Source organism: Pseudorca crassidens, chromosome 16 (genome assembly GCF_039906515.1).
Source record: "Pseudorca crassidens isolate mPseCra1 chromosome 16, mPseCra1.hap1, whole genome shotgun sequence".
NCBI lineage: Eukaryota > Metazoa > Chordata > Mammalia > Artiodactyla > Delphinidae > Pseudorca > Pseudorca crassidens.
This window is the reverse complement of record NC_090311.1, coordinates 7,927,163-7,945,366: the sequence shown is the minus strand read 5'-3', so window position 1 is coordinate 7,945,366 and position 18,204 is coordinate 7,927,163. Positions and strand designations below refer to the sequence as shown.

At 49.2% G+C, this 18,204-nt stretch overlaps 1 long non-coding RNA gene across 15 annotated transcripts in view; it reads right to left on the bottom strand.

Moving 5' to 3' along the window:
- Positions 1 to 18,204, bottom strand: part of LOC137208658 (uncharacterized) — a 151,598-nt gene that overhangs the window by 85,398 nt on the left and 47,996 nt on the right. For 12 of the 15 annotated variants that reach the window (XR_010935710.1, XR_010935716.1, XR_010935708.1 and 9 more), the window contains exons 3-6: positions 10,572 to 10,713; positions 4,930 to 5,106; positions 3,888 to 3,991; positions 3,699 to 3,793 (exon numbers count right to left, since the gene is read on the bottom strand). This is a non-coding gene — a long non-coding RNA (uncharacterized lncRNA). The remainder of the gene's footprint in view (positions 1 to 3,698; positions 3,794 to 3,887; positions 3,992 to 4,929; positions 5,107 to 10,571; positions 10,714 to 18,204) is intronic. The other 3 variants (XR_010935709.1, XR_010935705.1, XR_010935706.1) reach the window with 3 other exon arrangements.

Below are 18,204 nucleotides of genomic sequence, written 5' to 3'. Positions count from 1 at the left end.
AAGTCGTTGTAAAGCGACAGGGTAGGAAACACAGGGTCTGAGATGACTGAGGACTGTCCCCTCACAGACAGGCGGGCTGACAGGTAGGAAACCAAGAGTAAGGTGCTCCAGGCAAAGCCGTCACGGACGGGGGTGTGGGAACCCCAAGCAATCCAGGGTGGCCGGCCTTTAGGGCAGTAGAGTAGGGGAAGGTAGGGAGGGAGGTTGGGGGTGCTTTGGATAACAAGGAACAGGGTGCTGAGTGCAGGTCTCCTAGTCTCTCCTGGCAAAGCTCCTGGGAGCAGGACTCAGCATTCTCTTCATCTCTGCGTGCCCCCCTCTCCCGTCACACACACACACACACACACACACACCACATACACACACACACACACACACACATGCCAAGCACAGTCACATAGACACAACTCACCCACACTCACACGCATACACACAGACACTCATATACAGTTACAATCTCGAACACATACACACGTGTCCACACACATACACCATCGCCCACAAGCACGGACACACAATACACAAGTCACATATACTTGCACACACATCCACAATGCACACTCACACATCACTACTCATGCATCCACATGTGCTCTCTCTCTCTGACACACACACACACACACACACACACACACACACACACCCCACCAGCAGCCTCCCAGCCCTAGCATGTGGCTGGTGCTCAGTCAGGGTTGACTGCATTGATGAAACATTAAATCAGGGGAAATTGTGTTTGGGGATCCTTTTTTCCAATTAATCTTTCCAGTTGTTTAACATCAGCTCCTAAGGAATTCGCTGTGAGTGTTCAGAGCCCTAAACTCATGCTTCTCAAAATTAGAGAAAGATAGGACTTCCCTGGTGGCGCAGTGGTTAAGAATCCGCCTGCCAATGCAGGGGACACAGGTTCGAGCCCTGGTCCGGGAAGAGCCCACATGCTGTGGAGCAACTAAGCCCGTGCGCCACAACTACCGAGCCTGCGCTCTAGAGCCGGAGAGCCACAACTACTGAGCCTGCGTGCCGCAACTACTGAAGCCCACGTGCCTAGAAGCCCGTGCTCCGCAACAAGAGAAGCCACCAACCGCAATGAGAAGCTCCCACATTGCAACGAAGAGTAGCCCCCGCTCGCCGCAACTAGAGAAAGCCCGCGCGCAGCAACCAAGACCCAACGCAACCAAAAATATAATTAATTAATTTTTTTAAAAAAATTAGAGAAAGATCATTTCTCTTTCCCGCAATTGCATCTGAACTGACCATGCTTTAGGAGATTTTTTTCATGAAATATGACTCTTTAAATCAGGCCATGTCTAAGTCTTATACTTCACTTAAGCACTTGGGTGAGGGGGAAATACAAGAGATTCTCTCCAAGCAAAGCACTTCTCCACGTTTGGGGGGGATCCTTTTAAGGAAAGGGGAAAGTATTGGGAACACAGTCCATGGCTCAACGTCCACCACTTTACGGGCTGCAGCTTCCAGCCACCACCCCAAACGGAGCCCTGGGAATGGCACACCCCGGGGGTGAAAGCATGGCTGAATCTGTTCAACTATGTTTTCTAAAGAATAACCCCCAAACATGCATTATTTTGTAATAAGTCGAAGGTTATTTTTTCAAGGAGGAAAGAGACAATCCTGTTGACACAACAGATGCAAAGAACTTAGCGCCACGCCTGGCAAGAAGAAAGGGCTCCGTAAATGGTTGCTGTTTTGTTTTGTTTTGGTTTTTGGTGTTTAGTTGTAAAGAAGCCGCTGGGAGGGAGCCTGCTTTCTGAGTAATCGACATCCTTGATAATTTGATGCCCCTCCCTGGACCCCCTGAGAACACTGCTCTGAGACCAGCTCTGTAGGCGGAAGGCTCCAGTCTCAAGAGCACCCGACGAACCCCACTGAAGAGGGAGGCTTTCCACTTACCCCTTTCTTAAACCACCACTTCGGGACACGACGCATCCCCAGGAAAATGGGCCACTTCAGAAATACACAATTCTGGCTTAATATCCGCCTCAATTGCCTGGTGTGTTCCCTTTGCGACAAGATCCCTCCACGCCTGCTATCTCCTATGAGAGTGCTATGCTTTATTTGATTTCCAAATTACTCTTCATGTGCCGCCTTTTACCTTGAGCCATTTTCTCCCCCCAGTGAAATCTTGGCACCCAAAGCAGTTCTCAGAACTAAATTAATTATAAAAACATATTAATATCATCTGTATAGCAATGAAATTAATCTATTCAATAGATCCAAGAGGAGGTCATCAATTATGCCCGGTGACTGCAGCATTTTGTGTGACAGCATTTACAATTCTTACAAATTTTAATATTTCGTCCAGCAAGAGTTGCCATAAATATCATGTGCTGTGCAGCCTTGATTTATGAATGAAGTGGACCTTTTAGATGCCACTAGTGTTCAAATACTATGCATTTTATTCTTATCAAGTGTGTGTTCTGGGGGGGGAGCGTTTTATCCTTCTATGAAAAATAAGGATCTCCATTCTCTTAGGGATGACCTCTCCCCTCAATAGAGTCTACCCTGGGACATATACAAATTTCTTAGACAAATTTCTTAGACATGCTTCTAACCACCCAGGTTTCCCAAGACATGTTATAAACTCAATACAATGGAAAGTTAGCTGCACCCTCGTGTCAAGATCTGAATATATCTAAGAGTTGCTCAGTCTCAGAATGAGTAAGGATTCAAAGAAGCACAGTGTGGTCTTCACGTGCGCTTCTCAAAGCCCTTTTGAGGAGATCCAGCTCACTATGCAGAGCAATTCTTATCAAACTCCTCCTTCCACCGCATTCTTCTAAGTCACCCACAAGACCCACAGCTAGCCAGAAATCCTCTCTCACTGCTCCCTAAAACTCCCCAAGAAAAGAGAGTTGACATATATCTGACAAATAACTTGTATCCCAGCGATATAAGGGAAGCCCACAGGGGGAATTCCCTGGCAGTCCAGTGGTTAGGACTCCGAGCTTTCACTGCCTAGGGCCTGGGTTCAATCCCTGGTCAGGGAACTAAGATCCCACAAGCCATGCAGTGTGGCCAAAAAAATAAAATAATAAAAATAAATAAATGCCCACAAAGGAGGAGGCCCAAATGGCCACTAGGCAGGTGAGAAGGGGCCCAGCTTTAGGAGTCCTCAGGGATGTGCAAATTAAAACAGGTGAAATTAAACCAAACACACCCACTAGAATGACTACAATGAAAAAGACAGAAAATGCCAAGTATTGGCGAGGATGCAGAGCAACTGGAACGTTCACACACTGCTGGCTGGTGTGTAAATCGGTACCATTTGGAACTCCTCTTGGCGGTAAACACCAAGCTGAGCATGTGCATTCCCTATGACCCAGAAATTCCGCTCCGAGGTAAATACCCAAAAGAAACGAGTCCATATGTTCACCGAAAGTCAGGTACTAGAATATTCGTAGCAGCTCTGTTCATATTAGCCCCAGACGGAAAACTACAAAATGTCCGTTAACGGGAGAATGGAATAAGGTTGCCCAATAAAATACAGGACACCCAGTAAAATCTGAATTTCAGATAGACAACAAATAATATTTTAGCATAAGTATGTCCCACACAGTAATATTACCCAAAATGCTCTACTGCTGTGCACGGATGATGTCACAGACATAATGGTGAACAAAAGCCTAAGAGAATCCAAACTGGGTATTCCTATTTATAGGGTATCCAAAAACAGGCAAACTCACCCCTGCTATTAGAAGTCAGGATAGTGGGGGGATCGGTAGCTCCTGGATGAGGACACAAGAGACATTTGGGGAGCCTGAATGCTCTGTTTCTTGATCTGAAACACAAGAAACACATGTGTCCACTCTGTGACGATTCATCAAACTGTACACTGTGAGACATGCTCATATCACATTGTATAGTCAACATACTTTATGTTTCTTGTTCACTTCTTATTCAGGCAGAGATTATAAAAGTTTGTTGCAAGTATCCAGGTCACGATTTGTGTTTCCGAAATTATCGGTGTTCACAATACCTGCAGGGGAAAGAAACCAAACTCAAATATGATCACTCTTTACAATGAGAAGAATATTTTGATCATTCTTTTATTTGTTTTGGCTCGGTCACAAATTAAAGTGCTTGGAATGCTGTAAAAAAAAAATGCTCACAGTAAAAAGTATTTGTTGTTTATCCAAGGTTCAAATTTAACAGACTATTCCGTCTTTTATCTGACAGCCTTATTCCATCCTCCTGCTAATGGACCTTGTGGCCGTCAACACATATCATACGTGTATTTTATATGTCAATAAAAGTTATTTTTAAAACTTCACAGAACACTGCGATCAATATGGATCCTCCCATTTTTTTCCCCCTAAGAATGGAGGAGGGAAATGTCAGTGGGCAAAGTTGGAATTTTTAGTGGGCTGGGAGGGGGTCAGAGTAGAAAACAGGACTGCAAATACTCACGTGGTAATAATTTTTGTAACGCAGAACATTAATCTTTTAAAGACCAGAGATACGACCCCTATTTCCATCCTGTTAGGATTTAAATTCAAGTTGCCTACTAGGTACCTTCAAACTTCATCTGTTTTTGTAGAAGGAGGACGGGTGGTGATCAGTCAAGCACGTTTTTTGTGTCCCTACCCACCTCCCCCACAATAACAGACCCCTGGCCTCTAAGCAATCATTAAGGAAATGGTGAGGACCCCCAGCAAGGTTGAGAGGGACACTGAGAAGTGCAGCTCCTTGTTAGATGTACCCATTCAAGTGGAGACAAAACACAAAGCTGAGAGAGAGGAGTGAAAAGTCGACTGAGACACTAGATCCAGTCCCAAAAGACAGCCCAGGAAAGGCAGTAGAGGGCAGTGGTTAGACTCAGCTCCAACGTTCCTGACCACGGGCCCTTGAGCACATCACCAACCATCTGAGCTTTGGTTTTTTCATCTGAAAAAGGGGGATAACGATAGTACCTACCTCACTGGGTTGTCGTAAGAATTGGGTGAGATGATGGGTGGCAGATTATATTATCCTAAAGTGACCACAATGCGTTTCCTCCTCCATATGCTCCTCTAAAACTTGCCACTCCCCCATCAAGGTGGAGTCTAATTCCCTCCTCTTGAATCTGGTGGGAGCAGAGAGCTTGTGGCTGGCCTGTGACCAACAGAAGGTAGCAGAAGTGATGCTGAGTAAATTCTGAGGCAAGGTCATACAAAGCAGTTCCCTTCCCCTTTGTTAGCTGGTATACTCCCCCTTGGAACCCTGGGCCTCCATTAAAGCCCAGCTACCTGGAAGCCACCATGCTGTGGGGAAGCTCAGGCCATGTGGGGAGGCCATACGTGGCTGCTCTAACGGACAGCCCCTGCTGAGATGCCAGCTAACAGACGATATCAACTACCAGAAGTGAGTGAAGACACCTCGAGATGATTCCAGCCCCCATCTTTTAATACTCCAGATCATTAATTAGCCCTTGAGTCTTTCCAGTTGAGGCCCCAGATATCAGAGAGCAGAGACCTGTCATTCCTGCCATGCCCTGTCCAAATCCCTAATTCACATCCATAAGCAAGATAAAATGATTGTTTTAAGCACTTAAGTTTGAGGCGGTTTGTTATAAGCAATAGTAACTAAAACATAATGTCTTGTATCAGTTAGCTCTTGCTGCATAACAAAACACTCCAAATTCAGTGGTTTAAAACAACACCCATGGGGCTTCCCTGGTGGCACAGTGGTTAAGAATCCGCCTGCCAATGCAGGGGACACAGGTTCAAGCCCTGGTCCAGGAAGATCCCACATGCCGCGGAGCAACAAAGCCCGTGTGCCACAGCCACCAAGCCTGCACTCTAGAGCCCACGAGCCACAACTACTGAGCCCACATGCCACAACTACTGAAGCCTGCATGCCTAGAGCCCATGCTCCACAACAAGTCACTGCAATGAGAAGCCCACACACCGCAACAAAGAGTAGCCCCCGCTCACCGCAACTAGAGAAAGCCCACATGCAGCAATGAAGACCCAATGCAGCCAAAAATAAATAAAATAAATAAATTTTTTAATTAAAAAATAAACCCACATTTATTTAGCTCACAATTCTGTGGGTCAGTGGGCAGTTCTGCCAACCTCTCCTGGGCTCACGATCATGTGTCTGTGCTCAGATTGTGGTCGGCTGGTGGCTGATAATCTAAAATGCCTCACCTACATGTCTGGCAGTTGGCTGAATGTCAACCAGGCAGCAGATGTAACTGGGCCATAGGACTCTCATCATCCAGGAGGCTGGCCTATGCTTCTTCACAATGAGGCAGGGTTCCAGGAGCAGCAAGAGAGGACCAGCCAACTGTGTAGGCTCCTCAAGTTTCTACCTGCAGCATGTTTGCAGATGTTACATTGGCCAAAGCAAGTTCATGGCCAAGTCTAGAGTAAGAATGAAAGGCTCCCCACTAAAATCTGGAACAAGACAAGGATGCCCACTCTCACCACTTCTCTTCAACATAGTATTGGAAGTCCTGGTCTCAGCAATCAGACAAGAAAAAGAAATAAAAGGTATCCAAACTGGAAGGGAAGAGGTAAAATTGTTCACTATATGCAGATGACAGGATACTACGTATAGAAAACCCTAAGGACTCCACACAAAAGCTACTAGATCTAATAAATGAATTCAGCAAAGTAGTAGGATACAAGATTAACATTCAGAAGTCGGTTGCATCCTTTACACTAACAATGAAATATCAGAAAGGGAATGTAAAAACAATACCTTTTAAAATCACACCAAAAAAAATTTTTTTAAATACCTAGGAATAAACCTGACCAAGGAAGTGCAACATTTATACACTGAGAATTATAAAATGTTAATAAAGGAAATAAAAGAGGATTCAAAGAAATGGGAAGATATCCCATGCTCTTGGATTGGAAGAATTACTATTGCTAAAATGGCCACACTACCCAATCAATCTACAAATTTAATGCAATCCCTATCAAATTACCCATGACATTTTTCACAGAACTAGAACAAATAATTCAAAAATTTACATGGAACCATAAAAGACCCAGAAGGGCTAGAGCAAGCCTGAGAAAACACAAACAAAGCAGGAGGCATAAATCTCCCAGACTTCAGACAATACTACAAAGCTACAGAAATCAAAACAGTGGTGTGTCTCCTTCCTGACTGTCCTCTGTGGTTTGTCTGTGAGAAATGCTGATAGCAATATGTCTTCAGGAAATGCCAAAATTGGGCACCGTGCCTCCCAGTTCAAAGCAACTGCTGTAATGCCAGATGGTCAGTTCAAAGATATCAGCCTGGGGCTTCCCTGGTGGCGCAGTGGTTGAGAGTCCGCCTGCCGATGCAGGGGACACGGGTTCATGCCCCGGTCCGGGAGGATCCCACATGCCACGGAGCAGCTGGGCCCGTGAGCCATGGCCGCTGAGCCTGCGCGTCCGGAACCTGTGCTCCGCAATGGGAGAGGCCACAACAGTGAGAGGCCCGCGTACCGGGAAAAAAAAAAAAAAGATATCAGCCTATCTGACTACAAAGGAAAATATGTTGTGTTCTTCTTTTACCCTCTTGACTTCCCCTTTGTGTGCCCCACAGAGATCATTGCTTTCAGTGACAGGGAAGAAGAATTTAAGAAATTCAACTTCCAAGTGATTGGTGCTTCTGTGGAATCTCACTTCTGTCACCTGGCACGGATCAACACACCCAAGAAACAAGGAGGACTGGGACCCATGAAAATTCCCTTGATATCAGACCCCAAGCGCACCATTGCTCCGAACTATGGGGTCTTTTTTTTTTTTTGTAATAAGATTATTTATTTATTTGTGTATGGCTGTGTTGGGTCTTCGTTGCTGTGCGCAGGCTTTCTCTAGTTGCGGCGAGCGGGGGCTACTCTTCGTTGCGGTACGCGGGCTTCTCATTGTGGTGGCTTCTCTTGTTGTGGAGCACAGGCTCTAGGCGTGCAGGCTTCAGCAGTTGTGGCACGTGGGCTCAGCAGTTGTGGCTTGTGGGCTCTAGAGCTCAGGCTCAGTAGTTGTGGCACACGGGCTTAGTTGCTCCGCGGCATGTGGGATCTTCCCGGGCCAGGGCTCAAACCCGTGTCCCTTGCTTTGGCAGGCGGATTCTTAACCACTGCACCACCAGGGAAGCCCAGACCATGGGGTCTTAAAGGCTGATGAAGGCATCTCATTCAGGGGCCTTCTTATTATTGATGATAAAGGTATCCTTCGACAGATCACCATAAATGACCTTCCTGTTGGCCGTTCTGTGGATGAGACCCTGAGACTAGTTCAGGCCTTCCAGTTTACTGACAAACATGGGGAAGTGTGCCCAGCTGGCTGCAAGCCTGGCAGTGATACCATCAAGCCTGATGTCCAGAAGAGCCAAGAATATTTCTCTAAGCAGAAGTGAGCACTGGGCCATTTTGGGGCCAGGCTGCAGTAGGTGGCCATGAGAACAAAACCTCTTTTGTACTATTGTCATGCTTAAAACACAAGACCTTGCACTCAGCCAAGATGTGGTGTGGGACTAGACAGGCCTTTCCTGCAGGGGCTGGGGAAGCCGGCCTTTCTTCCTCTGGAGGGAATGGCCTGAGATGTATTATCGGGCAAGCAAACTGCTGTGCATAGTAGTAGGGCATCACTTTTGGTCTTTTGTAGTTTTATTAAACTTGAGCTGAGACCTTAAAAAAAAAAAATCAAAACATTGTGGTATTGGTACAAAAATAGGCATATGGATCAATGGAACAGAACAGAGAGCCCAAAATAAACCCACACACCTACAGCCAATTAATCTTCAACAAAGGAGGCAAGAATATAAAATGGAAAAAAGACAGTCTCTTTACAAGTGGTGCTGGGAAAGTTGGACAGCTGCATGTAAATCAATGAAGTTAGAACACACCCTCACACCATGCACAAAAATAAACTCAAAATGGCTTAAAGACTTAACCATAAGACATAAAACTCCTAGAAGAGAGCACAGGCAAAACATTCTCTGACATAAATCGTACCAATGTTTTCTTATGTCAGTCTCCCAAGGCAATAGAAATAAAAACAAAAATAAACAAATGGGACCTAATCAAACTTACAAGCTTTTTCACAGCAAAGGAAACCATAAGAAAAAATGAAAAGACAACCTACAGAATGGGAGAAAATATTTGCAAATGACGTCACAGACAAGGGCTTAATCTCCAAAATATACAAATAGCTCATACAACTCAACAACAAGAAAACAAACAACCCAATCAAAAAATGGGCAGAAGACCTTAATAAACATTTCTCCAAAGAAGACATACAGATGGCCAGTAGGCACAGGAAAAGATGCTCAACATCACTAATTATTAGAGAAATGCAAATCAAAACTACGAGGTACCACGTCCCACCAGTCAGAATGGCCATCAGTAAAAAGTCTATAAATAACAAATGCTGGAGGGGGTGTAGAGAAAAGGGAACCCTCCTGCACTGTTGGTGGGAATGTTAAGTTGGCACAGCCCCTATGGAAAACAGTATGGAGGTTCCTCAGAAAACTAAAAATAGAATTACCATATGATCCAGCAATCTCACTCCTGGGAATATACCCAGACAAAACTGTAATTCAAAAAGATACATGCACCCTTATGTTCATAGCAGCACTGTTTACAATAGCCAAAACATAGAAACAACCTAAATGTCCATCGACAGATTAATGGATAAAGAAGATGTGGTACATATACACAATGGAATACTACTCAGCCATAAAAACGTATGAAATAATGCCATTTGCAGCAACATGGATGAAACTACAGATTATCATACTAAGTGAAGTAAGTCAGAAAGAGAAAGACAAATACCATGTGATATCACTTATATGTGGAATCTAAAATATGACACAAATGAACTTATCTACAAAACAGAAACAGACTCATAGACATAGAGAACAGACTTGTGGCTGCCAAGGGGGAGGGGAGGAGGGAGAGGGATGGAGTGGGAGTTTGGGGTTGGTAGATGCAAACTAGTATATACAGAATGGATGAACAACATGGTCCTAGTGTAGAGCACAGGGACCTAAACTCAATATCCTGTGATAAACCATAATGGAAAAGAATACAAAAAAGAATGTCTATAAGTGTATAACTGAGTCACTTTGCTGTACAGCAGAGTGGCACAACTTTGTAAATCAACTATACATCAATAAAAAAACAAAAATAAAATAATGCAGTAACTTAAAAAAAAAAGGATGAGAGAGCTCCCAAAGTAACATGGCAAGGAGGTGTGAATCTGGGGAGGGAAAGAACCATGGCCTGTTTTGTAGTCTGCCACGTTCTGACACAGAGACAGCCTCTAGCACGCGTTGGCTGTCCATGTGACATAAAAGACACAGAGTCTGTGCTGCCCTGCACTCCCCGGATGTAAGCTCAATGTACCTAGAACACAGGGTGTCTGAGAGCGGTGGCTGGGAATGAGGTGGGAGAGACAGGCAAGGAGCTAGGTTCAAAAGGCATTCACCCCTGACTCCTCAGGGACAGACACAGCGGCAGAAGGGCAAGAGTTTGGGAGTCAGACACGCCCAGGTTTAATTCCAGCTCTGCCACGAGCCCCTGGGAGGCCCCTTGCTAACCACTAAGGTCCCCATCTTTCATAAGAGATAAAAGCATCTACCTCTTAGTGCTGCAGGGAGGATGAGATGAGGCCAGGTGCCTGGCATGGAGCACCATGGTGCTGCCGGAAGAGTTGCAGCTTGGCTGTCATCAGGCCCCAGGAAGCTGGCTGAGGTCTCTTCGTGCCCACTGAGTGACAGCGGCTGGAAAGACAGAGCCAGCTGAAAAAGCTCCCCAGCCAAAGCCTTCCCAGCGCTTGCTCCCCAGACTCCCCGTTACTATGCCACAAAAGACTGGTACAGCTGCTCACCAAGAAATAATTGGTACCACGCTTGTCTGAGGGTCAACCTGTGCAAACTGCAATCACTCAGATTCCCGCACCTGCCAGCCCAGCAGGTCCATAAAGTCGTGCTTACGTACGCACTTCTCAAAGCCTCGTGCTGGGCGGTGCTGCTGGTGTGACTAGACGTTCCGCAGGGAGCCAGAGCCCGGGCGTGGGCCCAGCTTGCAGGTTAGACATCCAAGGAGGAATGACGCACTTTCCAGCCCAGACTGGGTGCAGGAGGAAGATTGCCCTGCCGCAGGACACTCCCAGAAGCCAGGCTGGGCATGCCAAGGGGTATACATCACACGCAAACACACACTCACCTATCAAACCCCTTACCAAATGGCATGCCACCGTGTCACTCACGCAAAGGTGTCATCTACTCTGGCGTTGCAGCCCTAACCATTGCCAGGCCAGTTGATTCATCCTCCCAGACAAAGAGAGAGGGAGAGGTGAAGGCATTCCTGGCAGAAAGAGTGACATGTGAAGACACATGGCGTTGCACATGGGCCTGGGACACCACAAAGGTGCAACATTCCATGAATAAAGTGGGAACGTTAAAATTCATCTTGTAGATATTAAGGGGTCAAGGGAAGCTTTTAAGCATCAGTGTGGTGACCAGGCATGCAGATGGGTTTCAGGACCATCCTCCTGGAGATGGTGGAGGAAGGAGAGACTGGACACGGGTGACCAGTTCAGAGATTTCCATAGCCCAGGGGAGAGCTGCTGGGGGGAAGGAGAGGATGGAACAGACTCAGGGAGCGTTTCCGGGTTGGCATCAGCAGGCCATGTGACCGAGTGGATGTGGGCGTGGGGAGGATGGAGGGTTGGGTTGACTTCACGTTCGGGAAGATGGGGGCCGTTGCCCCAGTCAGAGGGCACAGGGGGAGGAAGGGGTCTGGGAAGAAGCCGGTCTCAGTCTGAAACGGTTCTTTCAGTCTGAGAGGCTTGTCCATCACCTCTCCTGCCCTGTGCTTGCTGGGAAGACAGGCAGACTCCACTTCCCACTTCTACAGCTGAGGCTGTGGGGAATGGCCAGCGTCCCCACGGGAATGCTGGAAAGGAAGTCCCCATAGTTACTGATGAACAAGGAGGCCCCGGGCAACAGGGTCAGGGGAGCACGACGGAGCCCTGCCGGGGACACACCTGATGCTGAGGGTTCGCTGTGCCAGAGGAGCTCCTCCACCCACTAAAGATGCCTGTCTCCCCTGGCCTTTAACCCTCCAGGCCTAAGCCCCTGGCACAGCAGACACCTCCAAGTCCTGCCATGTCCCTCCCGCTGTGACCCAAGCCGGTCTCAGGCCCAGACCTCCAGGCCACGCACACACTTCCACACCCCATCCCCACAGGTGAGCATGACGCAGAGCTGTGAGAGAGGTTATTTTTGAAACCCATTTGCAAGGTAGATTTCCCATAAATGCCACAAAGCAAAGCAAATCCTATAGATTTATCTTCAAGGCAACGCAAGAGCTATATAAGTTCTCTGAGTACGTGCGTTCACGGCATCACTTTGCTTTACCTCATGGTCCTGCACATTCAGACTGCAGTCGCCCCGACCCAAACCATCATCAGCTCCAGGAAGCATCCGCCGGGTACCCATGGGACAGGAGACATAGGGGTGGGGCTGTCACAGGCGTTCTGGGGGGCCCTCCGGTACCCCTGGCAGTGACAGGCTCCAGACCCTTCAAACAGAAGGGCAGAGTCTAGGGGCTGATTCTCAGCACATGGACTCAGACCATTGTCCACCTTGGGGTCAACAAACTGGGACTGTCTCACCCAACAGCCCGCTGTTCCTTCCCCGGGATCCCCATCTCCACGAAAGGTGCCTCCCCCACTGTTGCACCATCGTTCTCTAGAACTTCTTCATCGTGCAGAACTAACAGCACCCATCAAAAGACTCCCTTCCCCGCCCCCAGCACACCCACTTGTTAACCCCGTCAGCTACTGACGTGTGTCACTTCCACTCACATTCTGTTAGCACAAGCTCACTACGTGGCCACACTCTGGGGGGCTGCAGCCAGGGTGTGGGGAGCAGCTTCCCATAACGGGGCTGCCCTGCGGGAAGGGAACCCAGCCTTGCACATAGGTAAGGCCGAGACAGGTGTGTGCTGTACTGAGCGTACACAGAGGGTGGAGGAAAGAGAGCCTTTGGGGAGGGAAGGAGGGCGATGGTTCCTGCTAATATCTCTGGGCACCTACTGCATGTGAAGTGCAGAGCTGGCTGTGGTCACACACATGAGAGCCACACGGTGCCGGGGAAAGAGCCAGACAGACTCGGTCCAGATTCCTGGTCTCTGGGCTCGGGGAGCTAATGAACTCGATGATCGCATGAGGTGCGATGCGATGTGCAAAGGGCCTGGCACACGGGAGGCACTGTTATTGTTTACCTTACACAATCCTGCAATGGGGAAACCCAGTCTCAAGTCACCTGGGCCACTTGCCCAGTTACTAAGCAGAGGGGCCAGATCTGCACTCACACCAAGACTGCATCCAGCTGCCCAGGGCGTCCCTGAGATGCCCTCTGACCTCCCAGCTCTGGCCTAAAGAAGATCAGAGAGCCGGTGCCCCGCTCACACCGCATGACCTCCCTCCCCTGACATCTCGCCGGTAAAGCCCTGTGGTATCTGCCAGATGACGCCAACTCCCTCCACATCCTTTTAAAGGAGCTCCGCCTAACAGCTCTCAATACAAATACTGCAGAGCCTGGGCTGAGATCTGCTGCTGTCTCCTTGCCCAGCCTCCTTTCACCCAGCCCTGCCCGCCAAGCGAGTCCACTGCTGACTCCATCCAAGATTTATTGCCAGTGGCCCCTCCACGTGTACAGCCTCCCAGCGCCCAACCTGCAGAGGCCGCCCTGTCCCCTCCCCTGTCAAATCCTGCCTCTTCGGGCAGGTGCGGCAGACAGGCTCGCGGAGGAGCATCCAGAAGCGCCGCAGCAGAAGAAAGCAAATGTGAGCGCGCGTTGCCAAAGGCCAGCCACACGCCTGGCCACGGAGCTGCCCTGGGGAGATGCGGGGGCTGCGCGGCTGACGGGAACGGGGCCCTCCGGGCTGACCCAGCGTGAAGCCCAGCGCCACCAAGTCCCCGTCCTTCCTGCTGGCAGCTCCCGAAACGCTGTAGATGGTCAAACAGACATTGACACCTCCTCCCCCTACCTGGCGCGCAGCAGGCCTTAAGCTTCAGAGAGATGCGGAAGAGGGCAAAAATGTAAAAACCACCCCTTCCTGCTTGGAAAAGGGCCTGCGCTCATGAGAACCTTCTTACCTCCCCGGCACAAGGCCACTCACCACGGAGCAATGTTCATTTGTGGTCAGTTTCTGGTACTCCCGGAGCTCGCTTTCAGGTTTGGGGGGCCGCGCGCGTCGAGAAGGCGCCTGCCCACCACTCTGCTTCCCGGGCCACGTCTGCGCCGTTTGATCCTCAGCCAGCGAGGCTGCGAGGCTGGCAGGAGCCGTGGGCAGGACGCCTGCCACCCTCGCACCCCCTTCCGGGCCGTGCAGCTCGTGACTGTCTGATGCATCGCCCTCTTTCCTCTGCACCGAGGTGCTCCGCCGAGTGAGGGGCAGGTGGAATGACTGGCGCCCCAGCCGAGTGTCAGGAGGGAAGTAAACCCCGCTGCTCTTCTTCTGCACCCAAGTCGCTGGCAGGCGGGGCCCCAGCCGCTGAGAGGCCCCTGCCCCAGCCGGCACCCACGTGCATGCCCAGCTGGACTCTCCCCTCTCCCTCTGCCATCCTGGAATTAAGGCAGGAGAGCTGTGTCACGTCTGGGTTCCCAAATGTAAATCCCAGAAACCTGCCTTCAGGCTTCTAAACGCGCCGTGTTTTGTGCAGGCTCTGCAAGGCCGGGCCCTGTCCAGAGGCTGCGGATGCTTGGGCCGAGGTGGCCTCCAGGACACACCAGGGATTTCAGTCCCAGAGTCAGGGCCCCCTTGGTGCCTGCTTCTGATGCCCCAAGCCCCACAGCAGAGCCTCCCCCAGGCCCGAGGCCATGGGCACCAGGAGGGAGACTGTCAGCAGGCAGGACCATGGAGACAGGAGGGACAGAATTCCATCACCTGGGCTGGGGAGGAGGGCCAGGACCCAAAGCACAGCAAGATACCGGGCTCCTCGCTGCTCTCCGAGATCCTCGCCCACTCTCTCCTGCCTCTAGGCCTGGCAGAAGCTGCTCCCGCTACCTCGGACACCCCTCCCCTCCTACTTCACATTGCTCTTTGCCATAGGCCTTTCAGGTCTCAGCCTGGGTATCACTTCTTCCAGGCAGCCCTCTCTGACCACCGCCAGACAGGGACAGATGCCCCTCCCTTCTCCCTCTCAGCTCCTTGCATTTCGCGCCCCCCATGCTGCCCCTGTCACTCTGGGAGGGAAGAGCCTGTTGGTTTTTCTGTTTCCCTCTCTAGGCTACGAACTCCACAGGGCCAGTCAGGGATGTGGTCGGCCTGTCACAGCCCCTGACATGCCACCTTCATGAATATCTGCTGCCTGGGAGAAAAGATAAAAAGAATACAGTGAATGGATGAATGTTGGGCTCATCGATCCTTCCTAAGAGCCGGTGTCGCCCAAAACCCCAGATCGTGTTGCTCCAGAGGTGAGCCCTAAACACCTGAGTGGCACACGCTTCTCTCCTGTCCCAGCTGCCCTGGCAGTGCGTGGGGCCCGGCCTCAGCCTGACTCCCGGGCTTCCAGACCTTCCAGACCAGTGCCCCACAGAACTGGAGCCTTCCGTGACCGCTGGCCCCGCTGAAGCTGGCCCTTGCTCAGGCCCGGCCTCGCCTCCGACGGGAGTTGGCTATGTGCCTGGTGCCCGGGCAGGCCGGCCCTGCTGCCCCCCAGGCCTTATTCATTTATTCCTTCATTCACTCACTCACTCATCATTTAAACCAGTTTGAGCTGGCTTTTTGGGTTCTTGAAATGAAAAGTCCTAACTGATTCTGCCTGTACCAGCCTTCAGTGGAGTCAGCCTTCACTCTTGTTGGACCCCGAGCTCTGGACTCATTCTCACATTGGTTTGGATCCCAAACGGAAGCCCCAGCAGGTACCAGGTGTTTGCCTGCAGATGAGGCTTAGATGAGGCAGGGATCACGCACTGGTGGGGAGCAGGTCTGCAGCCTGCAAGGCCTCGGCTGGACCCCAGGCACAGTCCTTCCCTCCCCATCACTCACGGCTGGACTCCCCTCTCAGAGTGCAGTTGAGGCCCTCTCCCCCACACGTCATGAGTCCTCTCACCACTGACCCCTCCTCTCCACCACGGAGGGCTCGTTCCCGCTCATGGGTACAGCTCATCACTTTTCCGCACTCGCCACACCCAAAGACAGCGGCCCAGGCCTGCCAGCAAGGTTGACTCCATAGAGCCCAGGGCCCCTTGTGGGCTCTCTGACTTTGCCCAGATGGAATCCACAGATTCCAAAACTACTAAGTCAAGTCTGCTGAAAGACTATTGGAAATGGTTCAATTTGAGATGAAACAGTAGCCAATCTTCAGGGGTTACCATGGGCACTGTTTTCCTCTCTCCTTATACATCGAGCCAGGCTGAGCAGCTAGGGGGAACACAGGCAGAGCCTTGCCAATAAGGAAACTGTCTCTCACTCACGGTCAGGCACAGGAAGGCAGGACGCTGCTTCTGCCCAGGATTCAGGCTGGAAACCCTTGAGCAGGACTGCGTTGCAGTGTCAGATGTCCAGGCCCCCCAGAAGGGCACAGTGACGACCCTAGAAGGATGAGTCGCAACAGCATTTTCTCCTGCAAACCAGTGAGCCTATGTGAGGAATGGTGGGCAGGAGCGCCTCACCAGTTGGAAAGCCCAAAGGGACAGACTCTTCCCATCTGGGGCCATCCAGAGCAAGCTGTTAGAGTCTCGTGTGGCCAAGAATTTGCCAGAACACTTCACTCCGTGCTCCCAGTCTGGAATTCACGTTGGCAAATGTTGCCTGTGGTTAATTAAACGTACTGATAAGATGTGACAGAAGGAGCGCCACTTTCCTCCCATGGTTTAGATATTCCCTCAGGAGCAGAGAGAGGGGAGTCCTGCCAACCCACAGCAACGTTCCATAAAACGAATCACTCTGATGACTCATAAAATAAGGATCTGACACAAGGGTTGACTATCTGAGCTCCTCAAGGACAGGGACCAAGTCCCCTCGTCTGGTGTTCCCAGCGCCTTCCAGTTCCAGGCTCTCAGTCGGGCACGCAGAACCCGAGGGAGTGTGGGATCCCTCTGCCGTGCCCTGGATTGTTTGGAAGGAAGGATCATACCCACAGCAGGCTTCTCATTAGACTATTCAGCACACACAGCCGCATATATGTAACAGAGCATGGATGGAATCTGTGTGCTCGAAACTATAAAGGCTGATGCAAGAAGCCAAAGGAACCCTAAATAAATCAGGAGACGGCATGGGCGTGAGTTGGAAAACGCACAAAGATGTCAATTCTCCCTACACAGATCTACAGATTTAACACCATTCCAATCAAAATCCCAGCATGATTTTTTGGTACTTATGGACAAACTGATTCTAAATTTTTAATAGAAAGGCCAAGAAACTAGCAGAGCCAAAATTTTGAAAAAGAAAATAAAATCAGAGGAGTCACGCTACCTGATTTTTAGATTTTCTAAAAAGCTACATTAATCAAGACAGCATGATATTGGTGAAGGGATAGACACATATATCAATGGAACAGAATAGAGCATCTAGAAATAGACTCTCACGAGTATGGCCAATAGACTCTTGACATAGTGCAAAGGCAATTCAATGGATAAAGTATAGTCCTTTCAGCAAATGGTGTTGGAACAACTGGACATCATGGGCAAGAAACAATTTTTTTAAGTTGATCTAAACATACTCCTTATTAAAAACAAAACAAAACAAAATGGCGTATAGATCTAAATGTAAAACACAAAACTTTTTAAAGAAAACATGGAAGAAAATCTTCACCACCTGAATTAGGCAAGGAGTTTTTAGACATGACACAAAATGCAAAATACATAAAAGAAAATAATGACAACTTGAACTTCATCAAAATTAAGAACTTCTGCTCTCTAACACACACAGGTAAAAGAATAAAGAGACGAGCTGCAGACGAGGAGTAATATGCAAATCTCACATCCAATAAAGAACTTCTAGCCAAAATAAATCGAAATCCAACAGTAAGAAAAACAAAATAAAACATGGGCAAAACCTCGACCAGTCACTTCACCAAAGAATATATACAGAAGGCAAATATTCAGATGAGAAGGTGTTTAGCGTCATTAGCTGTTAGGGAAATGCACATTAAAACCATGATGAGATGCTACTACACACCTATCAAAATGGCAAAAATAAAAAATATTGACAATACCAGATGCCAGTGAGAGTACAGCAACGAGAAGTCTCATATG